The sequence below is a fragment of the Ambystoma mexicanum genome, chromosome 1q (genome assembly GCF_040938575.1).
Source record: "Ambystoma mexicanum isolate Mex_15411 chromosome 1q, UKY_AmexF1_1, whole genome shotgun sequence".
In the NCBI taxonomy this organism is placed as follows: Eukaryota; Metazoa; Chordata; class Amphibia; order Caudata; family Ambystomatidae; genus Ambystoma; species Ambystoma mexicanum.
In genome coordinates this window covers 1477165470-1477184369 of record NC_090922.1, presented here as the reverse complement: position 1 = coordinate 1477184369, position 18900 = coordinate 1477165470, and positions in this window count along the sequence as shown.

Below are 18900 nucleotides of genomic sequence, written 5' to 3'. Positions count from 1 at the left end.
CGGTTCTAAAATGGCGTTTGTGTTCTCTTATGTGACTCCAACCCAAGTCGAGCCTGTTGTTCCACTTTTTGGCGGGCTTCTCCACAGAAGCCCTCCAAAGTGGTGCCACTCTGTCTGGGGTACTTAGGAGGCGTGGAGGGGGATTTAGGCACCCTGGACTGAGTTGCCTAGGCAACTCAAGTCGCACTCCGTCCTGATTGGCCCAAGTGGTGAGCCGGCCGGCTCACCACTTAGCATGTTTGGGTGACAGCTAGGCTGAGTGAATGGGGGTTTTCTGCATAAAAGCAGGGTTTTGGGGACTGGAACTTTAGAAGTCGCCACAGGACCTAAGAATCCGACGAGGGAGAAGCTGAGCCGACCTGCTATGACGACACCACCGGTGGAGCCCTGCTGAACCGTCTCACCACTTTTCCCAACGATAGAGGAGATCTCCCGCCGGAGAGTCTTCTTCCTTTGACTGGTGGGGATAACCAGTTTCACTGTCTTTTCGCCTTCCTGACGCATCTTGTGGCCGCCTTGCCTGTGCCAAGCACCCCGGCAACCGGAATACCATGTTTTACCACGACCACAACATAAAGGGTAACACCTTTAACCGGAAAACTCAGCGGCTGGTTTCTTCCCTGGCAGTGCAACGACCTTCATCTTTCCTCCAAGTTGAGATCTTCTCTTCCCCTGGAAGACGTCGAGACTTGCACCCACTGCCAGGAGCAACCGCCACCGCTGGAGGATCCTTCCCACTTAAGGTACTGTGTTCCGCCTGGCTTCCCTTGCCACCGACTGTACGGGGTAGATTTAGCCCCCGGCTTTCGAACCTGGGTTAGCCTGGGACACCCTGGCTAAACTTTTCTGAGCCTCTGTAAACTCTTTTCGAACTCTCTGCAAGACTTTCAAAGCCTAGTGTAACTGTATGATCTTGGGCGCATTTGTGCTCTGCTCTCTCTAAGAGTGGGCCCAGCCTATGGACTTTGGCTCACAAGTGACTTTTGCTCTTCTGCCTTGCTAAAAGTGTTCCTAACTCTTAGAGTGGTGTATCTTCACATATTCTGCCTTTTTCATGAACTTATTGGAGTGCCATCTATAGTTAAGCGCTCACCTCTGTCTGGAAATCAGTGATGTTAACTAAGACTTGTCTGATAAGGAATAAGGGTTGTATATATCATAATAGTAACTGTGTCTAGAGTGTTTTACAATAAGAATGCTAGAGTGTTTCAAATAGTTTGTTTTGAAATAAATATTTATATACTTTGATACCAAAGCTCTGGTCAGTGTTTGCTTGTGCTATTGTGTCTGAGTGCCTATTGTGTATACTTTGCATACTGCCTAACTCTTCTTGAGGGAAGTCTGACTGCTCAGCCACAGCTACCAGGTAAATCTGGGTGGTACAGACTGCTACCAAGTGGGTTTACTGCTAACACCTGTAGTCCTAAATCTTTTGCAGTGTTTGAAAAGAGTTTACAGAGGCTCAGAATAGTTTAGCCAGGGTGTCCCAGGCTAACCCAGGTTCGAAAGCCAGGGGCTAAATCTACCCCGTACAGTCGGTGGCAAGGGAAGCCAGGCAGAACACGGTACCTTAAGTGGGAAGGATCCTCCAGCGGTGGCGGTTGTTCCTGGCAGCGGGTGCAAGTCTCGGCGTCGTCCAGGGGAAGAGAAGATCTCGACTTGGAGGAAAGATGAAGGTCATTGCACTGCCAGGGAAGAAACCAGCCGCAGAGTTTTCCGGTTAAAGGTATTACCCTTTATTTGGCGGTCGTGGTAAAATGTGGTATTCCGGTTGCTGGGGTGCTTGGCACAGGCAAGGCGGCCACGAGATGCGTCGGGAAGGCGAAAAGATGGTGAAACTGGTTATCCCCACCAGTCAAAGGAAGAAGACTCTCCGGCGGGAGATCTCCTCTGTCGTTGGGAAAAGTGGTGAGACGGTTCAGCAGGGTTCCACCGGTGGTGTCATCGTAGCAGGTCGGCTCAGCTTCTCCCTCGTCGGATTCTTAGGTCATGTGGTGACTTATAAAGTTCCAGTCCCCAAAGCCCTGCTTTTATGCAGGAAACCCCCATTCACTCAGCCTAGCTGTCACTCAAACATGCTAAGTGGTGAGCCGGCCGGCTCACCACTTGGGCCAATCAGGACGGAGTGCGACTTAAGTTGCCTAGGCAACTCAGTCCAGGGTGCCTAAATCCCCCTCCACCCCTCCTAAGTACCCCAGACAGAGTGGCACCACTTTGGAGGGCTTTTAGTTTAGTTAGTTAATATTAACTATTTGATAGTTATTTTAATTAGTTTATGTAGGTTGTTCATTGTTAGTTTAATTAGTTAATATAGTTTAATATTGTTTAACACCCTTAGTGGGGATTGGTTGCGTTTCATCCACCCCATGTCTGTAATGATTTTGGGTGAGTATGTGATTGATTTCTCCATTAATTGATGTGGATTGTGATGTATGTTATTTTCTTGCCTGTATATGTGCTTGATGCACTTCATGCCGTTGACAGTAGCCTGCAACCTTGGCCTGTCAAAGTGACACTGATGGTGAGAGGAGTTTGGATGTTGCTCTGTAACCTGGGCCAGTGACAACCAGCATGTAGACACACACACAGGGAACTGTGAAGCCTTATCAATTTATTTCATGCCCTTTCTGCAGGAAGATGAGCCTCCACACTACCTTTGCCAGCAGACACAGGGACGACTAATACAGAAAACTCGGCACGTTCGGTGCTGCAGAAGTGTGGATGTGTGCTCAGACATCCGACAGAAGCAGACGTGTTTCCAGGAGCTCCTGCCAAGGTGAGCAACACAAGGGCCCACACCGCTGACTACCTTCCACCAGGCCAGTTGCACATGGATGCTAAGTGGCACCAGTGCTGTGGAGCTTGGCCAGGCATTGTTGGAGCAGCACACAGTGCAGCTGACATGCATTGAGGGCCAAATGCCAAGTGCCTTTACTAGTTGTCAGGGGCACACGCAGGGGCCATCAAACATATCCTCAAGTACCCCCTGCTCCATTGAAGCAGAGTAATTAGGGTAGTAGCGTTCAAGGCCAGGAACTGATACAGCGCACAGGGACAACCAGCGTGGCTCACACTTGTGGTGAGTGCATGTCATTTGCATGTGCAAGTTGCCACATGCACTGGCTACTTAAATCTGCGGCGGCCAGAACGCAACTTGTACTGAAGTTGCACCTTGCTATACGCGTCTAGCAGTTCACCCAGGGACCATTGTATCATGTCTGATTCTTGACCCATTGGTCTTCCATTTCCTGCACAGCCACATGCGCCAGCATTACTGCATTGACAGTGTATCTACCATTGGTGGGCCAAGCTAACGTATGGGTACACAGCAGCAGACAGGGGAGTTTGTTTGTGGAGATGTCACTTACTTTGGTGCAGGGATGGGGTTGTGTGTGTGTGTTGTAAACACACATTCAGATTAGTAAATCACGCTCTCTTTGCAGCATTGAAGTGCTCCTGTTACCGGACCTGAAAGTGCACAGGCAGGAGGCCAGCACTCACCCCAGAGATAAGTGTCTCTTTGACTTTCATTTGACTGATTTGGTACAATGTGCATGACGAACATGTTTTCTCTGATTAAGTATGTGTTTTTGTGAATAGTTGTATTTTGCCTACTTTACCTTGCAAATCCACCTCCCCTCTCCTGCCCCTCTTTCCGGTTATCCTGAATACCAATGCCTGTCCATGCAACATATCCCTGACCCTCCTTCCCCGCTGGGGTCTCAGAGGCCTGTGTTAGTTTGACCTTGCAGGCACCCAGACCACGGAGGGGGAGCTTGGTTCGTGCCACTCCTGCGCCAGGACACCGGAGCTGTGACAGTACCCATCAGTTGTTGCATCATCATTGTATGTTATGTACCGTGAATGGTACCCATCCTGTTCAACCATTGTTCAACTGTGCTACCTTGGTTGTTCTATCATAGTGCTTGTACATGTGCTTTGACATTTCCTCCAACTTCAAGTCATCTACTGGAGACTCTTCCAGGGTTTTTTGGTGCCTACAGCCTTTTTCACTGGTTTGTGGGTTTGCCTACTTGGAGTTCTCTGCGATTTGGCATTTTTACCAGTCAAGGTGGCCTCTGAGGAGTTGGACCCTATTTACACGCAAGGTGGAACCTGGAGACCAAGGGGTAGGGTGATTCTGTAGCCAGGTAGACTTGACAGAAGAAGGCTACATACCCCAGAGACAGTTGTTCTAATGGTCACAGTGATGTGTTAGTGAGGGCCTTTTGTTGTTGGACAGCTGGCTTGGCCTACAGTGTTTTGGGCACTCTGACATTGGAATTGTGGGGTACTATGTACATGATGTGTTGTGCTGCTCAATGCCTGTTCCTGTGTTGTCTTTACTTTTCAGGTGTCAGGGGACTGGTGTGGTTTGACATGCTGGGGTGTTCACATGGCCAATGTTCACATGTGATGTGTAGAGGACACTGAGGGTCCCTTGATTTCACATGCATATATTGAGTGCATGTCCATAATGACACACACAGTTGCACAATGATCGACCACACGTACATCCACCCTTCCATGGCCACAGGTGCACACAGATTTCATTTTCAGGCCCGCAGTGTCCATGCAGCACATGATGTATTGCCATTTGGGCAGCCTGTACATGCCTCATTTGCTTGTAGATTTCCTTAGTTTTAATCATGTGATGCTCAAGGTGTATGTGCAACACAATGGCTGCTCAAGGTGCTGTGTGCTGTGCAGTGTGTTGCAGGAGACACACACAGCACACAGGTTCGGGATTTTGGATTTTGCCATGCCCAATGTGCATGTGCACGGGCATTCAGTGTTGTGTTCATGCTACGACTGTTGGGAAGCATTTGTGTCTGACTTTGTATGTGTGGGAGGTTGTTGGTCAGGCATTTCATCTGATTCCTCGGCCAGTTTTCATTTATGACATGTCACTTCGTATCTTATTGGTCATGTGTTGGACTTTTGCTATTGCATGCCATGACATGGTGTGGCAGACATGGGTTGGGAGGACTTAGGTGACATACCAGGGATTGTCATGGCCTGTTTTGCGGGGGTGTGATGCACACCTGGCATGTGTTCCTTTTGGTTATGTTTAAGTAGCTAGGAATGCACACAATGTAGCACTTCCGTGGCAACATTCTCAGGGTGGTAAGGTTGTGACAGTTGACTGTCTCTTTGTCATCATCGATTGTTACCTGGTATGTGCCAGGCTTGTGTGCATTCCGCAGGGGTGGGAGTTTAGGTGAAAATGTGGCCACAAGCTGGGTCCGGGCTGCCTCGCCACGTGCCCTTTCGCCTCCCATGGGCAGCGGCTGTGGCTGTGGTTGGGGATGTGGGGGTACCACCATGTCCATCGGTACGTCCCGCCGTGTTGCAACATTGTGCCGGACACATGCTGCCACAATGATTCTGCACACTACTGGGGGTTCATATAGTAGCTGTCCACCAGAGCGGTCAAGGGAGCGGAAGCGTGACTTGAGCACTCCGAATGTGCGCTCCACTATGCCCCTGGTTGCAATATGGGCAGCATTGTATCTTACCTGGGGTGGTGTGGTGGGGTTCTGGATTGGCGTCATGTGGTTGCTCAGAGGGTAGGCACTGTCCCCTGGGGAGGTGATAATGGTTGTGATTATTGGGGTTTGTGTATTTGTCTGTGTGTGTGACATGCATGCATGTGCACAGGCATTTGTACTCACCTAGGAGCCATGTGTCGCCATGCTGCCCAGCTTCCAGGGCCCGGCTCATGGCAGGCATTCTGAATATGAAACTGTCATGGGTGGAGCCAGGGTAGTTTGCATAGACAGAGGTGATGATTCCCTTTGCATCACATACAACCTGCACTTTGATGAAATGCCAGTGCTTGCGATTTCGATAGATGTGCTCAGTGGCCCTAGGTGGACATAGGGCCACATGGGTGCAATCTATGGCACCAAGCACTTTGGGGAAGCGTGCCACCCTGTAAAAGTCCTGGACCGCGGCCTGCCTTTCTGCGGATGTTCTGGGCATGTATATGTGCCTGCGGACTGAGGGGCGCGCAGTGATGATTGCCAACACCTGGTGTAGGCAGCGTGACTGCGTGGCCTTTGAGACCCCCCACTATGGCAGTTGTACGCTGAATTGACCCAGTGGCCAAACAATCCAGGAGATTGAGCACCTTCTCCAAGGGGCTCAATGCTTGGGAGCACAGGGTGGGTGATGTAAGGTCATCTTCCCACTCCCTGACCAGGTCTAGGATGATACGGGGTGGAAACCTATACCTGCCATAGACCTCGTCGTCAGGCATCCCAAAAAGGCTGGTCCGGGGAAAAGAAATGCGGGCCCTGGCACAATCAGTGCTGCAACAAATGGGGCATTCATCGTAGCTGGATATACGTGTTTGTAGTTTGCGCGCACTTTTATTCTGTGCGCGGGGGCGCTTCCGCCTGCCTTCCTGTGGCGGACGTGTTGACGCCTGTGCGCGTCTTTTAGCGTGCGCCGGTGTCCCATATTCGATTCCATGAATACGTCTTGTTCGCGTGCGTGTGGGCGTTCTGTGTATTTCCCTGCAGTACTTCCCCTGTTCCGCCTTCTTTTTCATGCGTTATTCCCCATTCCGCATGTTACACCCCGTGTTCCGCCCCCTCTTTGGTGTGTGCACCGACATTGTGCGCTTTCCCTGTGCGCATCGTGCACGCCGTTCGGGATGTAGCAATGATGTGTGCGCCCATGTGTGCCACGCACGGATTTGGCGCACATCCGAGGATAACACGCGCACGGACTTCCATGAATCGCACGCATGCGCGTGCGCCTGTTTTTTCACACTTGCGCCTGCTTGCGCCATTATTTTCGGCGCACATTGATTCCATGAATCGGCCCCATGGTGTTTCCACTTCTATCATAGCTAATTCTGCCTCATTTGTTATTAGTGGTTCTCCCAGTGGTTCCTGGCTTCCTGTTACAGAAGGTTGACTACTGTCAGGAGTATCTTTATCTAGTTGGGCCTGGAGTTCTTCTTCATGTTGCTGTTCATTGTGCAACATCGTTTTGTACTGTGTAAACTTTACATCAGTTATAGTGCTTTCATTTGCTTTGAAAGCGTCTTCATAGGAGTCATAGTTATCTAGTGTTTCTTCTTCATTTCTCCATGGTTTAAAGAGTTGTAGCAGGGACATGTAATATAGTTCTTTATGTTGAGGACTCTTAAAGAAAATTTGATATGATTAATTAAACTTGGTTTGGTGAGTTTTACTAAGCTGCCTTCACAATTTGTCACTCTGTATCTACTTTTTTTTCATCAAGTTTTATATTATTTTTGTATGTGAAATTTTGAGCTATGTGGTATAGACACATGGATTCCAAAGTGGTACTTCTGTTTGGATAGTATGTGTCCAACATATTGTTTTTCAAAATGTCTTGGCTGTTGGGATCATTTTTGGCTATTGTTTCTATGTCATTGTATGATTTCAGAACTCTTTTTCTAGATTTAGCAGGACCAAGACTTAGCCATACTATATTTTCAGATTTTCCATACAAAGCAGTACCGGTTAAACAATCTGCTGCTTCATAGGAGCCACATTCCCTATGGCAGAGCATTTTTATGCACAAGCTGTACAATTTCTGAGACAGTGTTTTGTCTGATGACAGGTCATTCCAGAGGTCTTGAAGCTCTGTTTTTTCTCCTTTGGTTAAGTATGCTGTAACATATCGTGCAACTGCAGTGGAATTGTCTGCAATGTACTGCACATCTATGTTTGCATTCCATAAAAGGGCAATGATTGCATTGTAATCATTGATATATTTTCCTTCTTCTGTTCTTTTTATGTAATATGTATTTTCAGGTGATTTACCTTTAACACTATGTCTAACTGAAGACATGAAGTTGTTCACTTCATCTGTTTTTGTACCGGTCTAGGGAAACCAAAGCGGCATTTGGTGTAGTATTTCCATTTGTTTTTGTATTTGCGATGACAATATTTGCCACATTTGTGTCTTTGAAATTGTAAAATGTGTGCATGAAGATCACTATTTGTTGCTTCCGATGGAATTTCACAAGTGACATATTTTTCAATAAACTGTAACACAGTGGCATCATTGTCTTGACCAAATTTTCAGAGCATCTTTAATCCATAAAAGCATGTGGATATGTGGTGCTCCCCTGGCTTGGTATTCTTTTCTCCAAAAGAAGTGTTGCACTTCTCTGAGGGGAGGAACAGTTTTATTACAAATAAAGTGTAGCATGGCAATGAAGCGATGATGACAATTTCTGGAAACATTAACCGGATCTAGAGAACAAAGTTCTCCAGGAGTTAGTACAGCTATATTTGTTTTGTTTTTATTTGATATGCGTGGGAGTTCATGTAAATCTTCCCATGCATATTCAGCACAACTTAATGTAACAAACCAAGTGGGTGGGCCAAGGTTTCTGATCATACAACGTACATCTCCATGATGTCGGAACCAGTACTCTTTAGTACCACGCATGTTTGCTAATACATTTGTAATGCTTAATTGTAAAACCTCATCCTTTTCTTGCACTTTTTGTAATAATTGCATAGGTGACATATTTTTAAAGTGGGTTGCTGATTTTAATGTGTGTGCAACTCCAAAACATAGAGTTGCTAGTTCACTTTTAAAGAGTAGATAGAATATGTATTCCACATTTTGTCTAAATCTGGGATCTTCAGAATACATCCGCAATGAGCGGTATTCTGATGCTGCTATTTGAATAAGTCTATCATCGTACCTTCCTCCTTTGCCAGTAGGAAAGAGTAGAGGAAAAGCATGTGCTTCTATACTTTTTCCCATTGCTGATTGGTGATCCTTTTGTTTGACGCATTTGGTACGTTTCTAGTGCATCTTCTACTGTGTCATTAGAGTGCGATGGGTGAATTGTATAATGTTCTAAAGTATTGGATATTGTAGCAGGATCTGCGAGCTCAAATTGACCAGCTTCTTGTGTCTCTTGAATTATTTCAGTGGTATCATTCAAGTTTTCTTCAATATTAATTTCTTTGTAATATTCATTATTGTCTTTTAGGTATTGCAAGGCTTGTCTAACTTTCTGTAAATCTACCAGTTGCTGCGAAATTTTTTTGTTTTGTCTTTTGTAGGTACACCATTTACTAATATAATTAAAGATTGCTCCATTTGACGTTGCACTCCTAGAGTGTACACATTTTCTTTTAGATCCTATGGTAAATACACTACTTTTCCACAAATACCTTTCACTAATTCAGAGGCAGGTCATTTTGCTGTTTTTGGTTGAAGGCGTATTATTGCTTGAAAGGGGTGCACTGTTTGAATCATGATGCTCTCATATAAATTGAGTTGTTGTAGGGGTTTTGGTAGTGGAAATAATTCCAAATTATTTGTGATAACACGTGAAGGAGTTTGGTTGTTGTCAAGTTTTGTAGTGCAGTAACTACAAAGTATTAAGGGGTCAGTTATTTCGTATTTGTTTTCTGCTATAAGATAGAGAGCTAATTCAAACGATTTAGAATCTTCATTGTCTTCTATTTTGTATGTTAGGTCTACAGTTTTTGTGTTACTTTTATAAAAATTTCTACGGCAATGTACACACACAGAGGGCTTCATTACACGGATGGCAGTAAGGATTTACCGGTACCGGTAAATCCTTACCGCCTTGCTACGAGGTCCCTTTGCGGGTTGGGGGGATTTAACGCCTGCTTTTTGCAGGCGTTAAAAACCAACCCGCAAAGGGACCCAGGGAGCTAATTATGGTACCGCAATTTGCGGTACCGTAATTAGCGCCTTCCCCATTCCCATTGAGCCCTATGGGGCAAAAATGGGAATGGGGAAGGGCAATGGTGGAAGGGGGAATTACCGCCCCGCCAACCTTGTAATGGGGCAGTAATTCCCCTTTCCGCCAAGGCGGTGCCGGTATTTTACCGGCGTGAACCATGGCGCTAATAGCGCCATGGTTCTCCGCCATCCGTGTAATGAGGCCCATAGTTTGGTACTTCAGCAGATGTACTTTTAAATTTCAGTATTTCTTTTTTGTATGCCTGTTGTAGAAGGTTGCCATGCATAGAATTGTTGCCAATTTGGTTTAAACCCATTTCATTCTGTAAGTGGCTTTCATTTCCAAAATATTTGTTTTGGATACAGTTGATTTCTTCAAGTAGATCTTTTGCTGTACCATGCAGAAGAATGTTATTTAAATTGGCTAGTGCTAAAGCATGACTTTTGCATGACTTTTAGCATAGTACAGTTTATAGACTAGATTTCATATAGTTGAATGATGTGTTGATATCATTTTGATATAATGGAAGGTGGTTTTGCAAGTAGGTCCTGAAATGCAGGCCAATGAATGTCCTTGTAGTCCTGTGTACTTGCGCACTGGACAGGTATCCATATTTTGCAGCAGTTTCATTTTGATTTTATCTTTGCCTTTCACATACAGATTAAGGAATTGCCGTAAAGACTTGAACGATTTTTTAGGAATGTTAAACATTGACGTGTATGGCCATTTGTATACTAGACGTTCTGATTCAGTCAAATGGAGAGGTAATTCTAAGTTTTCTGGGGATATTTTTGTACACAGTATGTCTTGTTCCATTATGGTATTATTAACTTTTTCATAACCTTGTCCACTGCTATGTATGGCAATTGTATTTGTTTGCTTTTGTTTGTATGCTTGTTCATTAAAATATGGTTCTGTGCTTGTGTTGTGACTCCATTCACCTCCATAGATATTTAAGAAGTTATTTATGTTGATTGAGAAATTTTTTTTGTAATTTAGTAGTTAGTTTTGTTAGTGCTTTCATTCTGTTTAACACTAAAATAAATAACTTTCTTTTGAGAAGGATTGCACTGTCTATTAAAGTCTCTAAGATTAATATTCTACTGTAGGTTTTAAGGGTTGTGCATGATTTGTCTCCCGTTTTTATAAGATTTTGAAGGACTCTATGGCAGAACAGGTTTGCTAAAACACTTTTTTTGGTATGCCTACTTGGCACTATATCAAGATTTATAGGAGCACTTTTAGCAGTAGTGGTAGCTGAATTATTGTTAATCGTTTTCTGTTTCATTTTACATTTTGATAGAGTAGGCAAAGTTTCTGTACTTGAAGCTTGTTTTGTTTTGCTAAATGACTGTATTAGCTGTTTTGTTTGAACCTTTTGCACAGATTCCACTAGAGATGGATGCTTATTTTGGACACTTCTGTTTTCATTTGATCTACTTCTGCATTGCTTTCTATGGACTTGCTTTTTCGTAGGCATTCAGTGAGGTATGTTGAAAAAAATAAAAAAGGTATGCGTTTGATTGTCTGCAATGTATGTGTGCTGTATGTATGAATGTCTGAGTATGATGGTAAAGATTTATGTGATGGTGTGTGATTGTGCATTGGGCAACTACAACTAGTTGGAATGCATATTCTTTTATGTGTGTGTTACTATACTGGGGTTCAGATGACAGTAGAAAGTAACCTAGTGGGGAGGAGAAGCACAAATAGTAAATCTAATAATATATAATTAAAACAGTTCTTTATTATACAATACTAAAATTCTAGAGGCTGAGTTATGTCATTTGTGCCGTGAAAAATTGGGATTTGTGCACCATTCTACCCTCAAATCTCTGTTAAAGAAAGGGGGATTTGTGGATAGAATAGTGCACAATCTCTATTTTCAGGCACAGGAATAGCATGAATTAACCTTACAGTGTGTTTGAATAATAGTACAAATATTATGATAGTAGTCAACTTACTTTTCTTTCTGGAATGAGCAGGTTACTTCTTAGTTGTTCTTTGTATTTCAAATTCAGTTGCTTCTTTTCAGGAGAATGGTGTACACTGCAATTGTAAAAGAAGCAAATTAGTAATTTCGTTTGTATATAGCACTGTTTTAAATGTAGACATTGATTTTTTTAATTGACAATGACCCTATGCACCTTCCTCAAAACCATTAAAACTATCTTTTTCACCTAAAGTGTGTTGCACCAGTTGAATACATATCATATGTTCTTAATGCATAAACTATATTGTAATGAGTAACGGTATCAAGCAAAATATCAGTTCTATGCCTTGTGGAATTCATAATGTACCACTGAATGCCACTATTCCTGTAACTAAACTCTTTCAAGGAACAGTGCCTCAATGCTATGGCCTGATTGCACGCCATATACATGTAAATAAATAATTAAATAAATAACTTTTTATGTTTTTGAGCAAGTATTGTTCTTTGATATTTGAACATATTGTGTGCATGCAATTTTGTTTGAGAATGTTAACTGTTTATATTGTACTTTAAATATGTTAGTTCAACATGCTTTGAAAAGGTATGTGTAAAAATAAATTAAATAACAGATAGGTTTGGAAGTGACAGTTGATTATAGGAGATTGATAAAATTACAGTAAGTTCATTTCATAGATTATACAAGCTAAAAGTCAATACATCTGTTTACAAGAATCTATAAGAATTGTACATGCACCGTACAGAAAATATGCATACCTGTAGTTTGAGGTCATGCACATGGATATGCATGCAGCTGCAAGTAGAAATCTTGGAGACTTGTACAGTATTTCTTGTTGAAGGTGCTTTCCAATGATATGACACTTGCACTCAGAGTGATTAACAGTACATTTGAAGTGCTGATCTATGATGATGCAGTTAGATGTAGAGGTCTTGGATATGATTAGTGGATGGTCATATGACTTCCTAGCTGTATCCAATCAGGGAATCGCACAGAGAGTGAAGTGGAAATGGTAGAAGGGCTGTCCATGTTACGATATGTCCGCGGACATGGCGGTAGTCCGCGGACATCGCATATTAAATCCGGGGATTTTGGGGTGGGGAGACATACAAATGAGAATGAGTAGAGCTAGAGATTGGTCAATAAAGTTTAGTGGGTGTGTTGTGCTAGGAGATGGTTTCTCAGATACTCTTTTTGCTGTGAGAAGAACAGATAGCTATGGCTGTGTGTTTCAGAAAACAGATTGTTTGGATTTTGGGAGACTCGTGGATACATTGGTTGAAGGTGCATGCAGAAAGCTGTGGAGTAGCTATAGATCTTGGATTCCCACATGTGGAAGTGCACTGGCATGGAGTGCATGGAATGAAGTGGTCGGACTTGCTACCTCTCTGTGCAACTTTGAACATAGAGCAACATCCAGACATAATTGTAATTCATTGTGGAGGGAACAGTTTAGGACATGTATATGGAATTTCTTTGCAATTTGCGATGAAAGAAGGACTTCAGAAGATCATGTACATGTTTCCAAACTCTCAAGTAATTTTTTCACGGATTGCACAGAGACAAATGTGGCTTTGTTCTTCTTCATGTGGTCCACAAATGGAGAAAGCAAGGCGTGATGTCAATAAGGCTGTTTGTGCCTTTTTAAGAGATTTTGGCATGTCCTCTTTTCACAATGAAAATATCATGTTTCGTAGTACATACATTTTTCGCAGAGATGGAATCCATCTTACTCATGCTGGCAACCAGTTTTTTCTGAGAAATGTACAAAATGCAGTGCAACCTTTTTTGGAATTACAGCATCCATTTTCTAGTAGGTGTTGAGCATTTAAATTTTTCCAACACAAACAAACACCACCAAAAGGCTCTTTTCAGAGCCACCATTTCCTCCCAGACAAAACTGCAATGGCTATGATAGGGCAGCACCCTAACATGTTAGATGTTCGTGGACTGGTTGCGGACGTCTAAAAAATCCACAGGACCCAGCTTCTTTTATTCTCACTTCTATTTTTAAACAGTGAAAGGCGGCTCTGAAAAGAGCCTTTTTTTGTGATTTTTGTTGTTTTATATTCTTTTTGGTTTTTTATACACAACATTCTAGGAGAGGAGGGGAAAGGAGAGTAAGGGGGGACACCAACCACAGGGATAAGAAAGGGCGGGTGGAGAGAGGAAGATGTAGAGTGGACCTTACTCAGGTAGTGGGCAGGTCTTCTCGTACTCCGAGACCGCAGTCTCAAATGCACTTTGTCTCTCCCTCCTGCATACTACTGCGTCGCAGTACATACTCACAACTGTGACCCTCGCAAGGTAAGGGTCATCAGTATTGCGTATGGCCTGTGAGGCAGTTTGAGGAATACGCTGTCCCACAAGAGTGTTCCTTGTGGTGACAGGATCGGAAACGGAGGATGAAGTAGAGGAAGTCAGCCTACTACGCCTCTCGCAAGGTACAACCTTACGAATGGCCCCAGTGTGGAATGACTTTAGGTGGTGCTTCATGGTAGTTGTCCCAAAGCTGTATGAACCAGGCCTCCCGCGACTGGGTACCATTTTGCACTCCTTGCAGGTGACTCGGTTCGCACGTACCTTAGGAACATTACCATGAACGGTAAATAACCGCCATACCCAAGACTCACGCCGAGTGCTGGTAGTAGGGAGTTCCTCTACCTCATTCTCATCATCCTCTTCATCCTCTTCTGCATCCTCACTCCTGTTCCCCTCTTCAGGCCCTTGGGGAGGTGGTGGTGGTGGAGGGGGTGGGGGTGGTGCCGAGGCAGATGTAGCACCAGGTGGCAGTAGTGGAGCCATGGATGCCATCCGCTTTGAGATGAAATCCGCAAAGTTAGCAGCAAAATGCACTGTGTTCTGTAAGATAGTCAGAAACACAATGAGAATGAGCTCTAGGGCGTTGCCTTTTATAGGGGTGCTGGTGCGCGGTTCGCGGACAGCGCGGCTGTCCGCCGACAGATCGAACGCCAAAAAAGGTTCAAAAAGTCACAAAAAGTATGTAGAAACTCAGGATTACTATGTGAGACTTGTGCTATGGTGAGTTATTATTGAAAAAATATTGTGGATTACTTGAAAAGGTAGTTTTAAATTGTTCGGGGACACGAACAGTGTTTGCAGTCAGAACACACGGTCAGCATAGGCGCGGTCACATGATGGCCGCAGGACACCAAATGCACGTGAACATTTTTGCACATGCGCGTTGGTGTTCTACGGACAGTGTTCGGGTCCTGAAACTAATTATAAGTGCGACACAAGTTAAACAATCAGTTACGGACAGGCGGTTGTTCTTAGAACTGGTTCAACTTGCCCACGAACAGTACGGACAGGTACAGTGTCCTCAGAACAACCCCATTTTGTCTATTTACGAACATCCTAGGACACCGCGTGTGTTCTTAGAACAGTTTCAACTTGTCTGCGAACAGTACGGACAGGTATAGTGCCCTCAGGACACCCGCATTTCGTTTATTTGCAAATATTTCAGGACACCACGTGTTTTCTTAGAACATTTTCAACTTGTCTACGAACAGTACAGACAGGTATTGCGTCTTTAGGACACCCCCATTTTGTTTATTTATGAACATTTCAGGATACCTTGTGTGTTCTTAGAAGAGTTTCAACTTGCCTAGGAACATTACGGACAGACATAGTGTCCACAGGACACCCCATTTTGTTTATTTACAAACATCCTAGGACACCACGTGTGTTCTTAGAACATTTTCAACTTGTCTATGAACAGTACGAACATGTGTAGTGTCCTCAGGACACCCCCATTTTGCATGTCCGCGAAGGGAAGGGGTGTCTGCAGGACACCAAATTTACGCATGAGCGTTCTTGCGCATGCGCGTTGGTGTTCTACGGACAGTGTTCGGGTACTGAAACTAATTATAAGTGCGACACAAGTTAAACTAACAGTTACGAACAGGTGGTTGTTCTTAGAACAGGTTCAACTTGCCCACAAACAGTACAGACAAGTACAGTGTCCTCAGGACACCCCCATTTTGTTTATTTACGAACATCCTAGGACACCGCGTGTGTCCTGAGAACAGTTTCAACTTGTCTACGAACAGTACGGACAGGTATAGTATTCTCAGGACACCCCCATTTTGTTTATTTAGAACATTTCAGGACATCCGCGATGTCCACGGACAAAGCGAACACACCAGTGGGTTCTACCACCCAAATAAATACAACATTTCACCCATCTCTTACACCCCTACCCTCCCCAAACAGTTTTACACACCAACACACTCTACCAAATACTATTTTTTAAACATATTTCACTGCGCTGTCCGCGGATGTTTGCGAATCCAAGATGGCGGGCGTTCCTGAAAATCTGACACTCTTCACGCTCTTCACCGCCCAATCAGCGTGCACGTTGCTTGTCCGCAGACATGACGTGCACCGCACAGCCAATCAGAAACCTGTCCACGGAACAAACAGGGAAGTCCGTCCGCGGAGCGAACGGAGATATCACTAATTTTTTCTGACCTACATTTTGGTCATTTAAAAAAAAACTACTGGACGAATTTTCACCAAATTCACAAAAGCACGCTTTCGGGACCAAGCCGCTGCTCCTGGTCCAAATTTGGTGAAAATATGTCCAGCGATTTGGGCTGTAGGCGTGAGCAAAGTTTTTTCCCCATTCAGTCTATGGGAAAAAAAAAGTTTTGGGACCCCCCTTATAACTTTGCCCCCCCTGGACCAAACCTCACCAAACTTTGCAATTCGGAGTGGCCCATATACTTGTTTTGCAAAGTTTGGTGTGGATTCGTCCAGGGGGAGCGAAGTTATAAGCCGCCCAAAAAGTGCTCTTCCTATGGAAACAGCAACTTAACCATAACTACATGGCCACTATTGTGGCCATGTAATATAAAGGACATTTTTAGATCATTGCATCCTCTTTCGTAATATTTATCCAGAATTGAATTATTGTATAAGTCAATTTCTTGTTATTTCCTAACAGTATTTGGTCCCATCTTTCCTTTGCGTTCAGCTGAAATGATGACCGCAAAAACATTCCGCTGTAAAGTTTTCTTTTTCCATCAGTTCTTCACATTTCGTGAGGACATGAAAAAGCGTTTCAACTTGAGTTTGTTTCTTGCAGAATCTACAGAATGCTAGTGCGCTAGAGATTTGCTTTGTTTTTAGGAGCAGTTCACGTGTTGAAAGCAAATTGAGGCGTAGTCGCAGAAACGAGTCTCTGATGTGCTTGTCAGGAAAAAGTTTCAGGTATTTCGGCAAATGATTGACATGCCTTATATCCATATCACAATTGAGATTCATGTGATATTGCGTCTTCAATCGGATTGTAAGAATCCAGTCACTTTGCATTATTCTTTTCTTCGCGTGCTGTGGACGCTGAAGCAGCATTTCTATTGAAATGTCAGCCTTCTCGAGATGCTCTTCCATTTTGCTTTTCCAATGTCTCAGTGTTTGTTTGTTAACTGTGTTGCAGGATAAGTACGCAGTATCTCGATAGCTGGAATATTTTCATCACTTATAATTTTTCAGAATAGATCAAGTTGTTTCCACAGCACGATGGATTGTAGTGATTGGGCCTCATTAGGACCCAGGCGGTATGGGGTTTACGGCGGCGTAAACAGCGCCGACCCTTACCGCCTGATTCCGAGGTCCCTTAGCGCCATGGAGGTTTTAACACCTGCTTTTAGCAGGTGTTAAAATCCATGGCGCTAAAGGACCTTGTTGTTAATTACGCCACCGTAATTTACGGTGGCGTAATTAACGCCTTCCCCACTCCCATTATGCCCTATGGGGCAAAAATGGGAATGGGGAAGGGTAAATGGGTTAATGGGGACTTACCGCCCCACTCACCTTGGAATGGGGCGGTAAGTCCGCCAACCACCATGGCGTAAACATAGGTTACGCCATGGTGGTAAAGGTATGACCCAGGCGGTAACTTACCGCCTGGGTCGTAATGAGGCCCATTGTGTTGCAATCTCATTTCATCATCATTATCATCATTATCATTTCGTATCGGATCCTAGCAATGGGGACCGACTGTGGTAAAGCTAAAACCTTATGCCAACAGATGGCTTCTAACCAGTGCTTAAAGTGGGCCGGGGCCTGCCGGGGCCGGGCCCCGGCAGTCTCCAAAAAGTGAGACTGAGCCGGGGCCCCCATCCTACCGCAACATTGGCGGGATGCATTATCCCGTCGCAGCCGCGACGGGAGCTGCGCCTGCAATGAAGTCAGGCAAGCTGACAGAAGTGGCAGCCAGCCACAGCGACGCTGTGGCTGGCTGCCACTTCCGTCAGTCATAGTAACTGCATCTGGTGACCCCTCGCGCGAGAGGTCACCAGAGGCAGTTACTGTCCCTTTGTTTCCCCAGGTCGCTGAGGCGTCTTTAACCCTCGGCGAACCTGGGGATTCCTCGACATATTTCGAGGTTTATAAAAGATGACTTTGAAAGAACACATTTCAAGCCATCTTTTATAAAGCTTTGCCGACGGACAATTTTGTCCGGAGTCAAAGCTTTATAAAAGATGGCTTGAATTGTGTACTTTCAAAGCCATCTTTTATAAACCTGAAATGTTTAAAAAAAGATGGCCTGAAAACTAGGCAAACCGTAGGGTATGCACACAAATATATATAAATGTTATATATTTGCGTGCGTACCTTACTATGGTTTGTGTACTTTGCAAGCCATATTTTATAAACGTAGAAATATGTTACATATTTCTATGTTTAGAAAAGATGGCTTGCATAGTACATAAACCATAGTAAGGTACCCACACAAATATGTAACATATATATATATTTGTGTGTATACCCTACGATTTGCGTACTTTTTAGGCCACGCCCCTCCCACAAGCCACGCCCCCAAATGAGGGCCCCCCTCGATTTCTTACCCCACTTAAAGCCCTGCCTCTAACTATTGCCATATCTCTGTATTTAGGTTTAGCATCATTTCAGCGCCATAAGCTAGGATTGCTACGACCTTTTGGCGATAAAAGGTTATAGTTGGTTGCAGTGAAAATGTCCCATATTTTCTGTGTAGAAAGGCTTCTTGTCTGGCTAGCGCATGGGCTTTAGATTTAAGGTGGATACTCCATTCAGTTTCAACTTTAGATTGATTCACCCAGACACCTAGATATTTGACTGTGTTGACTTGAGTTCATTTATTGTTCTGTAAAAACCAGGTAAATTGCGAGTTCATTCGTTTCTTGGTTAATAGCATCATTTGTGTTTTCTTTGTGTTCATTT